This window comes from Stegostoma tigrinum, chromosome 11 (assembly GCF_030684315.1).
Source record: "Stegostoma tigrinum isolate sSteTig4 chromosome 11, sSteTig4.hap1, whole genome shotgun sequence".
Classification (NCBI taxonomy): domain Eukaryota; kingdom Metazoa; phylum Chordata; class Chondrichthyes; order Orectolobiformes; family Stegostomatidae; genus Stegostoma; species Stegostoma tigrinum.
Window position 1 is genome coordinate 44,509,070 of NC_081364.1, and position 20,424 is coordinate 44,529,493.

General features: G+C 41.4%; 1 protein-coding gene and 1 pseudogene across 3 annotated transcripts in view; one reads left to right on the forward strand and one right to left on the reverse strand.

Annotated features, from left to right (window-relative positions):
* Positions 1 to 20,424, reverse strand: part of LOC125460143 (chemokine-like protein TAFA-1) — a 464,230-nt gene that overhangs the window by 434,445 nt on the left and 9,361 nt on the right. The gene's annotated exons all lie outside the window — the stretch shown is intronic.
* Positions 13,459 to 13,502, forward strand: LOC125460632 (U6atac minor spliceosomal RNA; annotated as a pseudogene).

A 20,424-nucleotide genomic window follows, 5' to 3' on the forward strand; every position in this document is an offset into this window, starting at 1 on the left:
ATCAGTTGCTCAACCAGTTAAGTTTACTGACCCCCATCCAATATTTGATGTCTGGTAAATCAGCTTGACAACTAAGTGACATTGAGGAGGAAGAGCTTGGCGTCATCAAGATACTTGTATTTTGTTCTCTCATGGGACATCACTGGCTGGGCCAGCATTTATCACCCATTACTCGTTTCCCTTCAGAAGGAGCTTTCTTGTGGAACCACTGCAGTATATGCAATGTAGGTAGGCCCACAACGCAGTCAGGGAGGAAACATTACGATTTTGCCTCAGCAATGAAGGAACAACAAAGAAGCCTTCATTATAAGTTGTTTTGAAGGGAATTGCAGGTGGTGACGTTCCCAGGTATTTGTGTCCTCAGTCTTCCAGATGGAAGTGGTCATGGGTTTGGAAGGTGTGAAGGTGAAGGTTTCAAAGGAATCTCAGTGAATTTCTGCTGTACTCTTGCAGAGGGCAACTCTACGGAGAGTCGGCTATGGAGAAGGAAGTGGATATGGTGCCAGTAAAGCAGGCTGCTTTGTCCTTGATGTTGTACATTTCTTGAGTGTTTCTGGCACTGCACTCATCCAGGCAAGCAGGTAATATTCCAGGATGCTTCAAATTTTGGCTTTGTAGATGGTGTACAGACAGTGGGGAATTAGGAGTTGGTTTATGCAGTATTCCTAACCTGTGACCTGCTCTTGTAGCCATTGAATCTATATGGCAAGTCCAGTTTGGATTCTCGTGAATGGCAAAAGCAAGCATATAGGATAAGATATATTTGCATTTAGAAAGACAGGGTTTGATTAGGAGGAGTCAGCATGGCTTTGTGTATGGCAGATTCTGCCTCATAGATTTGTTAGAAGCCTTTGATGAAGTGACCAGGAAGGTGGATGAGGGCAGAGTGGTAGATATAGTCTATAGTATTTTAGTAAGGCCTTTGATATGGTTCCACATGATAGGCTGCTCTGGAAGGTTAGATTATAAGGAATGCAGGGAGAGCTGCCAAACTGGATACACAATTGGCTTGATGGTAAGAAGCGGAGACTAATAGTGGAAGGATACTGGAGGCCTGTGACTAGTGGTGTGACTTAGGGGTCAGTGCTGGGCCCATTGCTGTTTGTTACCTATACCAATGATTTGCATGAAAATGTACAAGGCATGTTCAGTAAGTTTGCAGATGACATTAAGATAGACAGTATCATGGACAGTGAGGATGGTTATCAGAAATTGCAGCAGAATCTTGATCATCTTGGGAATTAGGGCAAGAAATTGCAAATGGACTTTAATATAGATAAGTGTGACATGTTGCATTTTGGAAAATCAAATCAAAGTAGGAGTTTCACGGTGAATGGTAGGGCCTTAAGGAGTGTCGTGTAACAGAGGAAACTTGGAGTTCAGGTGCACAGTTCTCTGAAATTGGAGTCACTGGTAGACAGGCAATGAAGAAGGCTTTTGGCACACTGGCCTTCATCAAACTGGTACACAGTATAGACGTAGCGAAGTTATGTTGCCGTTGTACAGGACGTTGTTGAGGCTGCACTTTGAGTATTGTGCTCAGATTTGGTCACCTTGCAATAGGAAGGATGTTATTAAACTGGAAAGAGTGCAGAAGAAATTTCCAAGGTTGTTGCCAGAACTCACGAGATTGAGTTACAAGGATAGATTGGACAAGTTAGGGTTTTATTCTTTGGTGCACAGGAGATTGAGGGGGGATCATACATAAGCGTTTAGATCATGAGAGGCATGGATAGGTTAAATGAACTCAGTCTTTTTCCTAGGGTTGGGGAATTGAGAACTGGAGGGTTTCAGTTTAAGGTAAGAAGGGAAAGAATACATGGGAAACTGAGGGGCAATTTTTTTACACAGAGGGTGGTACGCATTTGGAAAAAGCTGCCAGCAGAAGTGGTTGAGGTGGGGTACATTTACAACAAAGGCATTTGGACGACGGCATGGATAGGAAAGATTTAGAAGGATATGGGCCAAGTGTAGGGAAATGAGGTTAGTGTGGATGCACATTTTGGTTCGCATGGACCCACTTGGGCTGAAGTGCCCATCTCTGTGCTGTAGGACTCTGTGATTCTATGACTCTAAATTGTATCTGATTGTTTCATTTCAGTCCATTCTCGGGCTAATCTTCTGGATTGTTCAGTCTGTCTACAGGTGTCATAGGGCATTTTGTTTCCAGGCAAATGTCTTTTCTTCCCCCCAATCTTTGAATAACTTAATTTGGATGCATGCAAACGAAATTCAGCCACCCTAACATGACCCACTGAATTCCAATGAAACTAAAACTATGATCTCCCTTTCTTGACAGACAAGATAAAAATATAAACCAAACCTAAATCTATGCATTTTTCTTCTACTTTAGGGTCCAAGTTTACAAATAATTGCATATAATAGATTGTCATTACACATGGTTTACTTCAGTGCATCGAGGAAGATGTCAGAACATAAACCACAAGTTCATTGAATCAATGTAAAATGAATGGTACAAGTGGCCTAATTGATTATATCTTTACTTCTTTATTTTTATAATGTTAGAGGTATTGTTTTGATGTGAATCATAAATAATGTGTAATGCAAGTTTAATTATGGCTAATTTTCTTGCAGTGTTTCCTGTTGTAAACCATGTTTACACTTTGGGAATTATATATGATTAAGGCAGATCTGATGAACTGTGCATTTTAACTATTCAATCGTTTTGATGAAAATGAAGAACATAATATTTACTAATTTAATTTTCGAAAAGATAAAAAGGTACGGAATCCAGAAGAATGAGGCCAACTACAATGAACACAATTTTTTTACATGCATGTTGCTGAGAGCAGCTATATTTTTTGTTGTAAATCTTTCTTATAGAGCCTCACATCTTAATGAAATATTAATGCTTACTCATTTGTCATTTGCTAATTAGCACCACAAGCAGTAGGAAGTCTATATCATTATGCAAATGTTAATTAGACCATAATTTATGTTAAGCATTTTCTTGCACAATAGGTACCTTTCCATTTAGTGCTTGTTAAACTTTATGAATAGTTTCCATTTTTTACCCTTGACTGTTTCTCAAGATACACAAAGGACATCCATTGAAGGGTCAGCTAAAATTTGACTTATTATTAGCCTATGACACTTCCTTCTTTGCTTTAGAAAGTATAATACAAGCTGAACATTTGAATGGAACTTTGCTATGCAAACATTTCAGTAGTAAAAACCATGTTTGCAACACTCATTGCCTCTAAGCAAATTTCTAGCTACAACAGCTTAAAATGAACTTTCTGGATCCCGCTTAATTTATTACTGGATTGTAAATATTATAATTAAAAGATTATAGCAGCAAGGCTAACTGCAGCTGTCAGATATTAGTTGCAGAGAATTAAACTTAAACATCTGCTAAACAGGGACAAAATCTGTACTCATCAGTTTATGTACCATTCATCCATTTTATTCCAGCATCCTGCCTATCTATCATTATTAGTGTGTGTCAAACATTCGTTGTTCTCATTAGATTGATTGAGGATAATAACATCCAAAAGGTCTCTGACAAGTTTTACTGTGAGGTTTGTTTCCAATTACAGGTCCTTACTTTTACATATCAATCTCACATGCACACTTCAAACACTGGTTAAGCTGCTAATACAACCAGCTTTAAAATGGAAGAACATATGTTATATTTTTGTATTATTTGTAAAGAGCTAGGAAGTAAGAGTTGAACTTGATTATTCATTCTGAGGAATATACATATCACTGACATGAGAAGTAACAATACATTAATACATCAGCCACATGAAGTTTCGACATTTTCAGTCTGACTTTGATTATTTTATACTTTTGGGAACCAGAAAACAAGTGGTACGGTAAGTATGTACATCATTAAAGTTATCCTGTTTAGCATTTTCTTGTTTTAACATCAGTAAGTTAATTGGCTCTGTCATCTCAAACATCGCAAGGTGGGTTTTAACATTGTTTCCTGTACACACCTAATCGGTGCCACATCCCAATCTCCGACCTTGGGTTGTGGCCTTTCCTCCTCCCTAGCCTCTAAGTTACGGCATCTTCCCAACCCAAGCTCTTGCAGCTTCCTTCGCCTGGACTGGATTTCTCAGTTAAGAAGCAGACTCAATCCCAAACTGTAGCTCCAACGTCATGGAAGCGTGAGGTTCCAGTGGTTCAAAGTGCTGGAGCTGGAGCATTTAAAACCCACGCTCTTTTTAAATTACTGCCAAAGCTGCCTCTGTGTCACAGCTTAGACAGCCAGAGAGGTTTCAAGGGAAAAAAATCTAACGAGTGGGAACATTTTTTAAGAATTTTTTGTTGACTGCATTTCTGTGGGTCTAGAGTTACATCTAAGCCAATCAAGGCAAGGTCAGCAGGACATTAATTAAACAGATGGGCTTTGACATGAAACAACATGGTTGCCATGAGATCAGCATTTTAGTGAATCTCAGTTTCATCTGCCACAATGAGATTTGAACTCAGAAACCCAGACATTGTTCTAGAATTATGAATTACTCTCCCCATGGCATTGCCACTGCCTCCCCATGCAAAAGAAAATGTTTTCTAAAGGCCATATCTTAGTACTTATGAACAATCAGGACTCAATACTTGCATACCTGAGCCCTAGCTTCAGCCTAAATTTGATCTTGAATAGGAATGTAACTGTAGCAGAAAGAAATGGCGAGAGGCTAGTCAGGGGCTCAACACAACTCAGAGGCCACGTCATGAGTTTAATTCCACCCACGGGCAACTGTGTGTGTGGAGTTTCCATGTTCTCCCCATGTCTGCACGGGTTTCTGCTGGATGCTCTGGTTTCCTCCAGCAGTCCAAAAGATGTGTAGGTCAGGTGGATTAGCCATGCTAAATAGCCCATAGTGTCTAGGGATGTGCAGGTTAGGTGTGTTAGCCATGGGAAATGTAAGGTTACAGGGATAGGGTAGGGGGATGGTTCCGGATGGGATACTCTTCAGAACGTCGGCTTGGACCTGTTGGGCCAAAATGCCTGTTTCCACACTGTACGGATTCTATGGAAACTCAGAGGATTGAGGCACAACGAGAGTCAGCAGTGACCAGGAAGAAGGATTAGGAAGGTGGTGCTAACATAAAGTTGCAAGTTACATTTTTTCAATTTATTTTAAAATGTTATTTTATTTACCAATGTACCAATTCAGTTTAAATGATGTAATGCTTTACTTTGTTTTTTTTTCTTATAAGCAAGGTCCTAAATGACCGACCTACTAATGTTTCGCTTAAAATCTAGATTCTCAGGAATGGAATCACAACTTTAAATGAGGATTTACTGTCTTCATGCACCGAATCTATTGCGTGTTGTTTAAAGTAATGGTTCTGAAGAGGTTAATGTTAGCGTTACAAAGGCAACACCCATTCCACCGATGCCACAGTCTGTGGGTGAAGTCTGAATGCCACTCCAGCTTTTGGAGAGAGCAGATGCATTTCTTCCAGCTCCCTAAAGGTCCTAGTAATTATGCCTGACTAAATATAGTTGTACTTATCGCTGTAAATAACCTTTGTTATTCAAGTGCAGCGTCACTTCATAGAGTCATAGAGACAAAGAGTCACACAGCACCAAAACAGAGCCTTTGGTCTAACCAGTCCATGTCGAACATAATCCCAAACTAAACTAGTCTCAACTGCCTGCTCCTGGCCCATATATGCACTGTAGTCTATCCGTGGATAATTTTTGATTTGTCATGAGTCAGGAAAGAGGGTTAGTGGTAGAGAACTACCTCAAAACAACCTTCATCCTATAACACATCCTGCATGTTGACGTTTTGGGTCGTGACCCTTCTTCAGAAAGTTCCTGCTCCTCTGATGCTGCCTGGCCTGCTGTGTTCCTCCTGCTCCACACTGTTATCACTGACTCCAGCGACTGAGGTTCTTACTATCTCCCATTCAATAAGAGAGTTGTATTTACTTATAAAAATGCAGACATTTTTATGCACTGAAAATGCTAGAAATACTCAGCTGGGCTGCCAGTGCTGTGGGGAGAGAAAATAAACAGCCAACATTTCAGGTTGGTGACCTTTCATTAGAATTGTTCTGACAATAGGTCCCTGATCTGCAACATTAAATCTGTTTTTCTCCCCACAGATGGTACCAAATCTGCTGAGTATTTCCAACGTTTTCCATTTTTATTCACAAGTTACAGCATCCACTGTATGTTGTTCATCTCTGACTCAGTGTTTATTCAAGATGAAACAGCAGAATGTCTTGCTTTCTGACTGCTATTTAAAAGCTAGCATCAAAAAAATGTAACAAACCATATAATAAAGTTCTCTTCAGGTAAAATCTTGAAAACCATGCCATCTTGGCAAGTGTAGTAAGTTTACAAATTACTTTTGACTGAAAAAAGTACAGCTGACCAATGTTAGTAGCTATTAAATATTGCTGGGTATGCGGCACATATTAGGTTACATTTTAATGCTGTCTCACCCTCCCTCTTGCAAAATCGATGATGATCACTATACAACTTCATTATACCCTGGAGTATAAATTTAAAAGTCGGGATGTTTGCAAAAGTAATCATGTGCCAAAAATGGTTTTAATAATTCACTTTCATTGAAACAGATTCTTAAGTAAGTCACAGTCAATGCAGGTAGAACAAAGACCAATAATGGAGAAAAGCTTACTGAGCAGTAGAGTGCTGTTTAGGATTTTAGATAAATACAGTCCAAAGCAAGCAGATTTTAGCCAGGGCTTCAATGGCTGCAAACCCCCTTAAAAAATTAAACATGCAAATTTAAAATAGCTGTTCCTATAAAATATTAAATTAGAATGCTGTGCTTTCCATCAAAAGCTATTAAAATTCTGGAGTCATCTTCAAGCCACATAAATGACCTATGTTAAATTGAAAAATTCATATGTCTGTGGGGAAATCACTGCATTAAGTATTTTGTGCTCTAGACCTCCTACTAGATTTGCCTGTGAAAATCTTAATTGATTATTTTCCACAGATATACACAAATTTATAGCAAAAAACAGACAAATCAATTGAAAATCCTTTGAGTACTTGCACAACCAAAATGTTGCTTCATTAGCTGCTCATGCTAATATTTGCAAGTCTTTTGTGTAATTTGAAGATCTTTGGTATTCTTTTCCCAAAATACATTGTTACAGAGGCAGCATGATGTTATAAATCGAACGCTAATTAAAAATCTCAGCTAATAAATATTATTCCCTCAGCTTATTTAAAACTCTGTAATATGTAATAAACCGCCAAAATATGTTCAATGATTTGTAGTCCTCAAGGCAATACTTTTGAGCGCTCTCCGACAGGAATTAATATTTAGGTTTGTGTCCTAAAGCCAGGTAACTTCTGAATGAAGAGACCGTATCAACAGCTGTTAAGTCCAATGGATCATCATTCACATTCTCATGTCAATTACGGTGAATTTGGTTGACAAGTTACCAAGGACAAAATAAAAGTGGACAACAAATAAGGCAGAGTTTGAAAAAGAAATCTTACATACAGCTTTGATGCACTTCTGATCAGCCTATTACCATAAGCATTTGTGTGCGCTTTTTGTGTTAGTTTGAGATGGCTCCTTTTTTCCTGTTGATCTGACCTCACTTATATATCAAAATCTGGCCTTCATATCAGGGTCTTAAATGCAAACTCCACTTCTGCTGCTGGTTAACTGCTCACTTCTTCATATCAGTATTTGGCCATAAATGATCTCCACATGCATTTTTCTGCACCAAGTTAAATCTCATGGACAAGGTTCTCTGCAACATGTACAGACCAAGAAATGATACAAAATATGGCAGAAACATCCCATTCATCACAATTCAACTCTGCCCGCATTTCAGAATTACAACTTGGAAGTACCTGCCAAATCTTTGAGGAGGTGCTCCAATTATTTGTTTATCCTAATTTCTCCATTTGAAATATTACTCCACGCCACTTTTAGAAAAGTCATTTAATCTGTTTTCAACACCTTTTCAGATATAAGGGGCATTCAAGTTCTGAGGTGGGGTGCAGTGGGGGAGAAGAAATATAAAGAGATGTTGTAGGAAAGGACAGTATTGTCAGGGGAATGATGCTGTCCTTTGAAGCAGAAAGGACAAGTCCCCCCAGGCTGTGCTGCCAGCCCAGAACTGGAGAGGAACTGGAGTCAGAGGGGAAGGTTCTGATGGCATGGTTCACACAGGCACCAAAAACATAAGTAGGACCACGAGATAAATGCAATTGCACAAAATGAACAGCTACATGCCAAATTAATTGTTAAAAAGCCACGAAGGAAAGTGCTCTGCATTTCAAACAGAGCCATTAGCAAATTGGCATAAAGTAAATATGAACTTAAAGTTGAGCACATGATTCAAAAGGCTATTATTTATTCATTGGACAGGGGTGTTTCTGGCTAGGCAGCATTTATTGCCCTGATTGCAGTTAAGAATCAACTCACATTGCTGTGGGTCTGGAGCCACATATAGGCCAGACCAGGTAAGGATAGCAGTTTCCTTCCCTAAAGGAACTAGATGGGTTTTTCCAACAACTGATACATGGTCATCATCAGACCCTTAATTCCAGATATTTATTAAATTCAGATTCCACCATCTGACATGGCAGGATTTGAACCCAGCTCCCCAGAACATTATCTGGGTCCCTGGATTAACAGTCCAGTGATAATACCACTAGGTCACCACTTCCGCTTAAAGTAACTGGTCTGAAACTAATTGATTTTGATGCTCGGGACTTCAGAACTAGTAATGGGGAGAGAGGGGCTAAACCTTTGGGACAGTATGAAATTAAACAACCCTATAGTAATTTTAGAGATAATGGGAACTGCAGATGCTGGAGAATTCCAAGATAATCAAATGTGAGGCTGGATGAACACAGCAGGCCAAGCAGCATCTCAGGAGCACAAAAGCTGACGTTTCGGGCCTAGACCCTTCATCAGAGAGGGGGATGGGGAGAGGGAGCTGGAATAAATAGGGAGAGAGGGGGAGGCGGACCGAAGATGGAGAGTAAAGAAGATAGGTGGAGAGAGTATAGGTGGGGAGGTGGGGAGGGGATAGGTCAGTCCAGGGGAGACGGACAGGTCAAGGAGGTGGGATGAGGTTAGTAGGTAGCTGGGGGTGCGGCTTGGTGTGGGAGGAAGGGATGGGTGAGAGGAAGAACCGGTTAGGGAGGCAGAGACAGATTGGACTGGTTTTGGGATGCAGTGGGTGGGGGGGAAGAGCTGGGCTGGTTGTGTGGTGCAGTGGGGGGAGGGGATGAACTAGGCTGGTTGAGGGATGCAGTAGGGGAAGGGGAGATTTTGAAACTGGTGAAGTCCACATTGATACCATATGGCTGCAGGGTTCCCAGGCGGAATATGAGTTGCTGTTCCTGCAACCTTCGGGTGGCATCATTGTGGCAGTGCAGGAGGCGCATGATGGACATGTCATCTAGAGAATGGGAGGGGGTGTGGAAATGGTTAGCGACTGGGAGGTGCAGTTGTTTGTTGCGAACTGAGCGGAGGTGTTCTGCAAAGCGGTCCCCAAGCCTCCGCTTGGTTTCCCCAATGTAGAGGAAGCTGCACCGGGTACAATGGATGCAGTATACCACATTGGCAGATGTGCAGGTGAACCTCTGCTTAATGTGAAATGTCATCTTGGGGCCTGCGATAGGGGTGAGGGAGGAGGTGTGGGGACAAGTGTAGCATTTCCTGCGGTTGCAGAGGAAAGTGCCAGGTGTGGTGGGGTTGGAGGGCAGTGTGGAGCGAACAAGGGAGTCACGGAGAGAGTGGTCTCTCCGGAAAGCAGACAGCGGAGGGGATGGAAAAATGTCTTGGGTGGTGGGGTCGGATTGTAAATGGCGGAAGTGTCGGAGGATGATGCGTTGTATCCGGAGGTTGGTAGGGTGGTGTGTGAGAACAAGGGGGATCCTCTTGGGGCGGTTGTGGCGGGGGCGGGGTGTGAGGGATGTGTTGCGGGAAATACGGGAGACGCGGTCAAGGGCGTTCTCGATCACTGTGGGGGGAAAGTTGCGGTCCTTAAAGAACTTGGACATCTGGGATGTGCGGGAGTGGAATGTCTTATCGTGGGAGCAGATGCGGCGGAGGCGGAGGAATTGGGAATAGGGGATGGAATTTTTGCAGGAGGGTGGGTGGGAGGAGGTGTATTCTAGGTAGCTGTGGGAGTCGGTGGGCTTGAAATGGACATCAGTTACAAGCTGGTTGCCTGAGATGGAGACTGAGAGGTCCAGGAAGGTGAGGGATGTGCTGGAGATGGCCCAGGTGAACTGAAGGTTGGGGTGGAAGGAGTTGGTGAAGTGGATGAACTGTTCGAGCTCCTCTGGGGAGCAAGAGGCGGCGCCGATACAGTCATCAATGTACCGGAGGAAGAGGTGGGGTTTGGGGCCTGTGTAGGTGCGGAAGAGGGACTGTTCCACGTAACCTACAAAGAGGCAGGCATAGCTGGGGCCCATGCGGGTGCCCATGGCCACCCCCTTAGTCTGTAGGAAGTGGGAGGAGTCAAAAGAGAAGTTGTTGAGTGTGAGGACGAGTTCAGCTAGGCGGATGAGAGTGTCGGTGGAGGGGGACTGGTCGGGCCTGCGGGACAGGAAGAAGCGGAGGGCCTTGAGGCCATCTCCATGCGGAATGCAGGTGTACAGGGACTGGACGTCCATGGTGAATATGAGGTGTTGGGGGCCAGGGAATTGGAAGTCCTGGAGGAGGTGGAGGGCGTGGGTGGTGTCACGGACGTAGGTGGAGAGTTCCTGGACCAAAGGGGAGAAAATGGAGTCCAGATAGGTGGAGATGAGTTCGGTGGAGCAGGAGCAGGCTGAGACGATGGGTCGACCAGGGCAGGCAGGTTTGTGGATTTTGGGAAGGAGATAGAAACGGGCCGTGCGGGGTTGGGGAACAATGAGGTTGGAGGCTGTGGGTGGGAGGTCCCCTGAGGTGATGAGGTCGTGAATGGTGTTGGAGATGATGGTTTGGTGCTCGGGTGTGGGGTCATGATCGAGGAGGCGGTAGGAGGTGGTGTCGGAGAGTTGGCGTCTGGTCTCGGCGATGTAGAGGTCAGTGCGCCATACTACCACTGCGCCACCCTTGTCTGCGGGTTTGATGGTGAGCTTGGGGTTGGAGCGGAGGGAGCGGAGGGCTGCCCGTTCTGCGGGGGAGAGGTTGGAGTGGGTGAGAGGGGTGGAGAGGTTGAGGCGGTTAATGTCTCGACGGCAGTTGGAGATGAAGAGGTCGAGGGAGGGTAGGAGGCCTGGGGTTGGTGTCCAGGAGGAGGACTTGTGTTGGAAGCGGGTGAAGGGGTCAGTGGAAGGAGGGCTAGGTTCCCGGTTGAAGAAGTAGGCATGGAGGCGAAGACGGCGGAAATTTTAACTGGCATTGTTGAGTTAGACACCTTTAAACTAAATGGAGGGAGAGTTAGGGGTCAGTTTGCTCAAGGGCAGATTGAGAAAATTATAAAGAAAATCAATGAGAAATAAATAATATAATAGTAATGACAGTCAGAATGTAAGAAGCAGAGAAAAGGTAAAAGAATTCTCTTGCAAATAGGATCAGAGTTGGGGGAAATGGTAAAAACAAAACTCTTCATTGAAAGCATACAACATTTGTAATTCGATGGACAAAGTGAAATAAATGGATATATTCACAAAGCAAGTACAGAAGTATAGTTGCAGAATTTCAAAGTAAGGAACTGAACATTCAAGACTGCCATTTAAACTTCGCAGAGGAATGATCTTATTAAAAGATCCTAAGAGGTTTGACAGAATAGATGCTATGGGGATGTTGTGGAATCCAAAAACAGGGGCAGAGTTTCAAGATCATTTTAGCTAAACAGCAGGAAACAGCAAGAATTGCTGCAATTGAACAGCTGCACCTGGGGTACTGTGTGCAGTTTCGGTCTCCTTATCCAAGGAAGGGTGTTCTTGATGTAGAGATAGTGCTGTACAGCTTTACAAAATTGATTCCTGGAATGGCAGGACTGACTTACGAGCAGAGACTGAATGGGTTAGGATTACATTCATTGGAGTTTAGAAGAATGAGGTGGTTGGGGTGGAAGGGGGAGGAAGTCTCATACAAACTGGTAAAATTCTATCAGGCCTAGACAGGTTAATTGCAGGACTGGTGAGGGGGGAGTCCAAAACCAGGGGTTATAGCTTAAGGATAAGGGGTAATCTTTTAAGACTGAGATGAGGAGAAATTTCTTCACCCAGAGAGTGGTGAGCCTGTACAATTCACTACCACAGAAGTGATTGAGGCCAAAACATTATGCTGTTTCAACAAGGAGGTAGATATACCTTGTATAGCTAAAAAGGGATCAAGAGTTGGGGTAGTCAGTGGTGGGAGTAGAAGATATTAGGGTATTGAGCTCAATAGTCAGCCATAATCATATTGAATGATTGAATTATGGAGTTGGTGACTTTGACATGTGAAAGCCGGATTCCAAAAAGATGCCTTGGGGAGAAAGGTCACAGCATTGATTCACTACTGACAGATGGCAGAAAGTATGAAACCATTGTAGTTGGACAACAGCACCTGCAAGCACTAGGTTAACACTTTGGTCAAGATATAAAATGCGAGGAAACTGTTGCACGTGGGCGAAGATAACCACTACCTCGGACTCTGAGATCTGTACAAAGTACGCAGTGCAAACATTTGCTGAGTCCTTTTATATCTGAAATCTGGCTCTAAAGGACACAGTAGGATGCTACATGGCACAACCAAACAGTAGACAGGTGCAGCAGCATGGCAACAGCAAGAAGGAATGTGGTAGAGACATGTATAAACACAAGCTAATATGCAAAATTCAGAGCAATAAACCTGCAGTGAAACAGCTTCCAACCAAAGTTGGAATAAATTTTGCTCACTTCGTGAATGTAAAATACATGGACAAAGTCAACTCGAAGCTTTCGCTACAAATCAACATTATTTGCCCAAAGAAAACTAGTAAACACAAAGACAATACCAACATGAGAGCTCGTGCAAATATCCAGCAAGTTTGGATTCTCAAGCACCTATACTGGGATTGTTGAAACTTAGATGTTATAATTAACAACTGCTAAACTGACCACATACAGGCAGTCATAAAGCCTTCCATCAGTACCCTAACCATGCAATGCAGCTTTGGCAATCCAGCACAGAAATCACAAATATTTTACCTGGTGTTCTCAGGTCTATCAGAAGTGGTAGGATCAGCAGCATCATTATGCATGACAAATTAGTCAGAGCTTTTTGAGGTTCAAATATTATATAAATAAAGAGGAGCCAGTGAGCCAAATTTTCTGGTCCCTGTGTCATTGGAGACCCGACATGTAACCAAAGATGTGTGCTGGACCCCAGAAAAATGCTGAAATGTGGATACATGCGGGAATTGCTCCTAACATTTCAACTACCAATTGGGAATTCCACAGTACCTCAGAGCTCTCTGCAAAAGTCTCCAATCCAGTTAATGTCATTGGGTTCAAACAGTTCTGTAGTGCTTACCTAGCTAATTATCCAGCAAGTGGTAACCAGTGTGTTGTACGAGTGGAGAGAAGGTTAGCACTCCCCTTGATAAGCTACAAGATCAAAACCTAGTCTAACAGCTGGTAACTGCACAATAGCCTGCCAAATTACTTACAACTTCCTCATCCCTGACCCGACCTACCCATTCACTCAACCTTCACCACCATTGTTGTACAAATGAAACTAGATCCAACCTCTTGAGTTTAAAATGATGAAAGATGCTGTCATTGAAACATTCAAAATTCTTAAGGGTTTGGACAGGCTGGATTCTGAAGGATGGTTTATCTGGCAGAGATGTTTGAAACCAGGTTCATAGTCTAAGCCTAAGGGGTCAGTCTCATTTACGATTCAAGCAAGAAACTCTTTTGCTCAAATGATTCTGTAATTCATCACAATTGACCACTCCCTGACAATTGCAATTGCTCTGATGATTCCTCCAGTCGATGCAGAGGGACTCAAAGACGTGGACAACAATGTTGAAAACTCGAGTCAATGTAAAAAATCAGCTCTGTTCTTGTAGAATAGGAGGGTGGTGTTGAAGGGCTCCTATTTCTTCTGGGTATCTGAACATGGCATTGAAATCAGGAAATTAAAATCTTCAGGGAAAACCAACTCTGATTCAATTTTCATATGTTTTCAAACATGCTATGCAAAATGTGTAATATTATACAGGGTGTGCTATAGTTTGGCACAATGAGATCCATACCAAACAGAAAAGGGGGGAAACAATGAATAATTTCAACTGGAAATTCTTAATGGATCAACATTCAAGATAGCTGCTTCAATTGTTCATTACTTGCTCTCTCACTGGCTAGAAGATGGTCAAGCAGGGTGGACTAAAGAGTAAGTGTGGCCTAATTCAAACAGCAAAATTTAAGCCATTGGGGCCATGACTTATGTTTCCTACTAAGGGGAGGCCCAACTTGTGATATTCTTGGCATTGATCCAAAGTGGGAGTAGCCAGCGTTCTGAAGGAAACGGCACTTTTGCTACTCCTTGTGGGCCAGAAAAACGTTGAATGCTCCGCACCAGCCCTTCAAGAATGTCTTTTACCCCTGCTGCATGCCTGATCACCAGCAACTCTGTTATCTACCTCACCTCCTCCATTCTATGGCCGACCTCTAAATGGCAATATGGATGATAGCTGGTGATGTTCTCTTCCCATTTGAGAAGCTGGTCCCCAGGGTTCCCAGCTGTGGCCTCTGTGCTGTAGGGCCTACCCTCTAATCTATTGATCAAGCTATCAATCTGCCTAGCTGCAAGACAAGTGGCAGCACTAGGAGTGGCAGGTTTTTAAAACAGTCAGCAGTTCCTTGCCATATCACAATCAACTCTGTTTTGCTCCCATGTGCTCCCTTGTATTCATGGTAAATATCAAGGCAAATGACATTTGATCTCAGATGCAAGTATGGATCTGTTTGGGGGAAAGTGATTGTGGATGAGACTTGTGGAGTCAGTTTCACTGCAATAGCCTCTACAAATGCATAAGTGTGAGTTCACTACTTTGAAACTGATAGGAAATCTAGTGAAACTGCAGAATGTAAAGGTACTACAGTATAACTTGACAGAAGGGGTTATTTCATGCTAGACAAAGTTAATAAAACTGTGCTGTTAACTTTTTTTTAGTGCCAAAATCTCAGCTTTCAAAGACATTGTGCCAAGTAACAACTTATCAATGTTCTGGTCCCAACTGAATGAGTTTCTCCTTAGCATCTGAGCACACCAGACACACTAATAAACATTATTCATGTACTACAGTGCCAAGTCAGACTCACAATAACAAGTTAAGATGACATCCAGGCTTCATTAGCTCATTCAAAGATAATTAGCAGTATTCTGGGGGGTAATTTTATTCAATCCCAATTCCGTGATACTTGAAACAATTTCAGGTAACAAACCGGAAATGCAAATGAATCAGCAGATTAGACTTCCAGTTTCTCCCCTGCGTACACAGATTGTTTATCCAACTATTGAAGACTCATGTGTAAATAAAAGTTTAGAATGATGAAAAAATGTGTGTTATATAGCTAAGTAAAATGATCCTAAAAACAATGCCTAACAAGCAAGGTATAGTATTTGGTCGACCGATTCATATATCATGCCTACGTTACGGACAATAATTATTCCAGTAGTACATGCACCTTTGTACCTGTGCCTTGTGGCTGGCTGTAGACATCATGGATGTCTAGCCAGCCAGAGTTCAAGATAATATCCTCAGTTTTAAGATATTTCACACTTTACTTTCAACTTGTGGATCAAATACTGGAGTCTAGCTGGTGTATTTAAAATAAACAGTACAACTGCTGCCAAGAAAGCAAGGAAAGAGACAATTGATCCTTAGCTGACGTTTAAAGTAAAGCTGAGAATTCATACAGCATTTTTTTTTGTGGTTCATTGGGGCAAAGCTAATAATTACAGGAATCCTTAATTTGAATGCCATCAAATTAAGCCTTATTCTTTCAAGAACTTTGATTGATTTTATAATAAAGAGCTCATCCTGGATCTAGGACCCAGACTTTCATCCAGTACAAAATAAAAGGCATCATGGTCACAAACTAAAATGCTAGACAGATGCAAATTTGTTCTTCCTTTCATGAGCTTTTCAATTACCATGGGTAAAAGTGATGCATCTGCTTGATACATCCATGCGTTTCAGATTGATTGATGTTGCAGATGTCCATTGCAACACATATTTTTGCATCCTGCATTTCATAAAAATTTGACTGGATACTCTGGTGGTTTTGCTTCACCCTGACTGTTCCATCCCTGTGAAGTAGCTTGATCAGCAGCTAGATTCTAGCATGTGGCAACTTTTTCACAATTGCTCCAATGAATTTGCCTGGCTGGTAATGTGATTTTAAAGAAAGGCAATTAGCAACAATGTAATGGAACTTGTGATTTCTAGCCCATTGAAATCAAAAACAATGAGAACAAAATGAACCGAGTTCTGGATGATTTATGAGGCACAATCTGCCACATTACCTCCCAGCTGGTAGGAGGAAAATAGCCCCATAGTTTTGTAATAAAACATTCCTCACTGAAATCCTTATTCACATGCTTCTTTCTGTAGATGCAGGTTTGAAGGCAACTGTGTGCTTGAGTATTACATCTAATACTCAAGTTCTAACAACATCTACCCAACATCTTTGTCCTTTTTCCAAAATAACTGAACTCTATGCAAAATCTGGTGAAATTGCAGTTCAAATACTCCATACAAATTAATGAACTCAAGCAGAAAAATACTCCCCAAGAAGTCCTTTTCTGGAGTTTTAAAACAAAAGGCCGAAAACTGCCAGCTGCCTTTCAAATGCTCACGACCACCAACATCTTAATAACTCTGAAAAATGAATTTTAACTGGGCTGGTTGAGTGCACATTGATTTTCTGGTACATATGCTGGAAACCTGTGTATCCATTTATTGGTATATATTTCATGCCTATTTCAATGCTCAAAAGAGACTATCACCTAATGTAATTGACAGCATTGTTGAAAATGGTCATGAAAATGTAGTGTAATAGTGGAGATCCAATGGGAGCAGGTTTATAATTGTGATCGTTCACCTGGTTCTTACTACATAGTTTCTTTCCTCTGACAAACTGTGTATTTCCACATTACCATTTCAATGCATGATGACCTAAATTTCAACTGATCAGAAATTGATCTGTACAGAGTAGTAGCTTTAAATGTTCTTAAAAATTATGTCTATTGTATTTCCACAATTTGCATGTTACTTTTGTCACATATCTTTTCTGGACATTCAGGTTTGGACCTACTGACCTAACAAATTAATCCACCGTATCCATGCTAAAAATCACATTTGATTTTCTTTTAAAACTATTAGCATGTTTGAAAACAAAATGAAGAATGCTTCTCCAAATATTTTGACTTACTTTACGAATGTTTGAATATTGTACGTTGACATATTCATGCATACCACTAGAAATTCGGTGCCCCCCATCGCAATAGTATCTCTGCCCATATACCACTTTGAGGTCAGAATCTACCAATATTTTTATCTGATAGGTCAGTCCCATCCTTATTAGAACTGGATTACTTGAATGCAAAGTATTTTGGTATTTTTGACTCGAAAGCGTAAATAAACAAACAACATTTCCTACAAGTGAAACTTTAAATGTCAATACCAGAAAAGTAATTTGACTTTAATGCACAACCTGATAGTTTCAAAAAATTAACTGAAGTGAGTATGATAAAGCTGTAACAATCTGAGCTGTTGGAAGGAGGCGCCGTATACATGAATCTAGCAAAAGCTTTGGGTGACCAGACTAATTAAATGGTATTTTCATAATTGCGATTTATCTGGTGTGATCTGTTTAACAATTCAATCACTGATAGACAAATCAGATCAATTTATTTTTCTCTTTCTCTTTTGCCCCCCTCTGTCCCCAACCCCCACACCACATTGACTTACAACCTATTTGGTTAGGGAAATCAATTCTCCACTTAAATTTATAAAATATTTAAACAGTTTACTTAGAAGGGTATATTATATCCTCAAGTAAAAAATAGGTAAGGTGACTTTAGGTGAATTAGTGTCACAGAAACGTCCCATTCATCTACTTACAAGAATTTACAGAGATAGGTTGCATTAATCTTGGGTCAATGTGTTGCATGACTTGCTAATTTATGTTTCTGACATTCGCATCTAACATCTTAGCAATGTTAATGCAAACATCATATTCTGCAGAATCATGCTGATTATTTGTAAAGCTGTGACAACATGGTACATTTTTGTCATCTTGACTCTCCCCAAGTGAGTGCGAAGGATGTCAGGCGAGACAACTTGACAGCCAAGGAGCCAATAACATTGCCTGGGTTTTCACTAACTGATCAGACCACTGGGATATTTTGCACACTGACAAATGGCTTCACTTGATACATAATAAATTGAATGAGTGCTACATTCTGGATGTATTGAGAAGGGACAGCTGTAGTTAGAGCAATGAACAGCACTAGACTCAGCAATGTCAACTAAAAAAAACAAAAAATTTATATCCATTTGTTTTGTAGTTTGAACATTACAGGGTTGAAACGTTTAAAAAGAAAAGTTTATATCAATACAATTCTCACTGTTGTTATAATTTGGACTTATAACTTGTCTTCTGCACAGCCAGATGAGTATATTTATGGTATTTCAATATATAATAGGCTGTCAGCACATCAGATAATCACATTAGGATGCTTTAACAATGTTTGAAAACTCATGTCAAAGAACTTAAGAGTATGATAGAACATAGAACATAACAGCGCAGCACAGGCCCTTCGGCCCTTGAAATTGCGCCGACCTGTGAAACCAATCTGAAGCCCATCTAACCTACACTATTCCATTATCATCAATATGTTTATCCAATAGCCATCTGAATGCCCTTAAAGTTGGCAAGTCTACTACTGTTGCAAGCAGGGCATTCCACGCCCTTACTACTCTCTGGGTAAAGAACCTACGTATGACATCTGTCCTATATCTATCACCCCTCAGTTTAAAGCTATGTCCCCTCATGCTAGCCATCACCATCCGAGGAAAAAGGCTCTCACTGTCCACACTATCCATCCTCTGATCATCTTTCATGTCTCTGTTCAGTCACTTATTAGCATTCTTCTCTCTAACGAAAACAGCCTCAAGTCCCTCAGCCTCTCCTCATAAGACCTTCCCTCCATACTAGGCAACATCCTGGTAAATCTCCTCTGCACCCTTTCCAATGCTTCCACATCCTTCCTATAATGCGGCGACCAGAACGGTACGCAATACTTCAAGTACGGCCGCACCAGGGTTTTGTACAGCTGCAACATGACCTCATGGCTCCGAAACTCAATCCCTCTACCAATAAAACCTAACACACCATACGCCTTCTTAACAACCCTATCAACCTGGGTGGCAACTTTCAGGGACCTATGCACGTGGACACCGAGATCTCTCTGCTCATCCACACTACCAAGCATCTTACCATTAGCCCAGTATTCTGTATTCCCGTTACTCCTTCCAAAGTGCATCACCTCACGCTTTTCTGCAATAAACTCCATTTGCCACCTCTCAGCCCAGCTCTGCAGCTTATCTATGTCCCTCTGTAACCTGCAACATCCTTCCACACTATCTACAACTCCACTGACTTTAGTGTCATCCACAAACATACTAACCCATATACGTCCTCATCCAGATCAATTATAAAAATGACATACAGCAGAAGCCCCAAAACAGATCCTTGTGGTACACCACTAGTAACTGAACTCCAGGATGAACATTTACCATCAAGCACTACCCTCTGTTTTCTTGCAGCTAGCCAATTTCTGATCCAAACTGCTAAATCACCCTCAATCCCATGGCTCTGTATTTTCTACAATAGCCTACCGTGGGGAACCTTATCAACCGCTTAACTAAAATCCATATACACCACATCAACTGCTTTACTCTCATTCATCTGTTTGGTTAAATTGAACAAAATTAAGAACTTGTGAAAATTCATTGGATTAGTGAAACAAATAATATACATCAAGAATAAAACCATTTGGCATTGAATGACAAGATTAGTGAATTCCTTGTTTTACATGTTTTTCACACAGTTGCTTAACCTCGCTCTCACACATGAAAGACATGCGAATGTGATTAATAGAGAACACAGAGATTGTATTAAATAGTCATCTGTCCTGACTTTACACTATCAATGAAATAAATTTTACCCTTGTAAAATGACTTAGTAGTTCATGGGTAGGAAGCATCAATGGAAAAGCCAACATTTGCTGCCCATCCTGAATTGCCTTAGAATAGGTGATGAAGATAAGCTCACTTCTTGCACATAACTGAATTGATGCAGAAGGCAGTTTGCTGTAAACCACATAGCTAAGAGTCTACAGTCAAGAGATACCAGACTAGATAATGACAGATGATATCCTTCCTTTGAAAAAGGACATTCGTGGACCAGATTGTGTTCTCCATACTTTTTTAAACACCCCACCAGCACAGCTC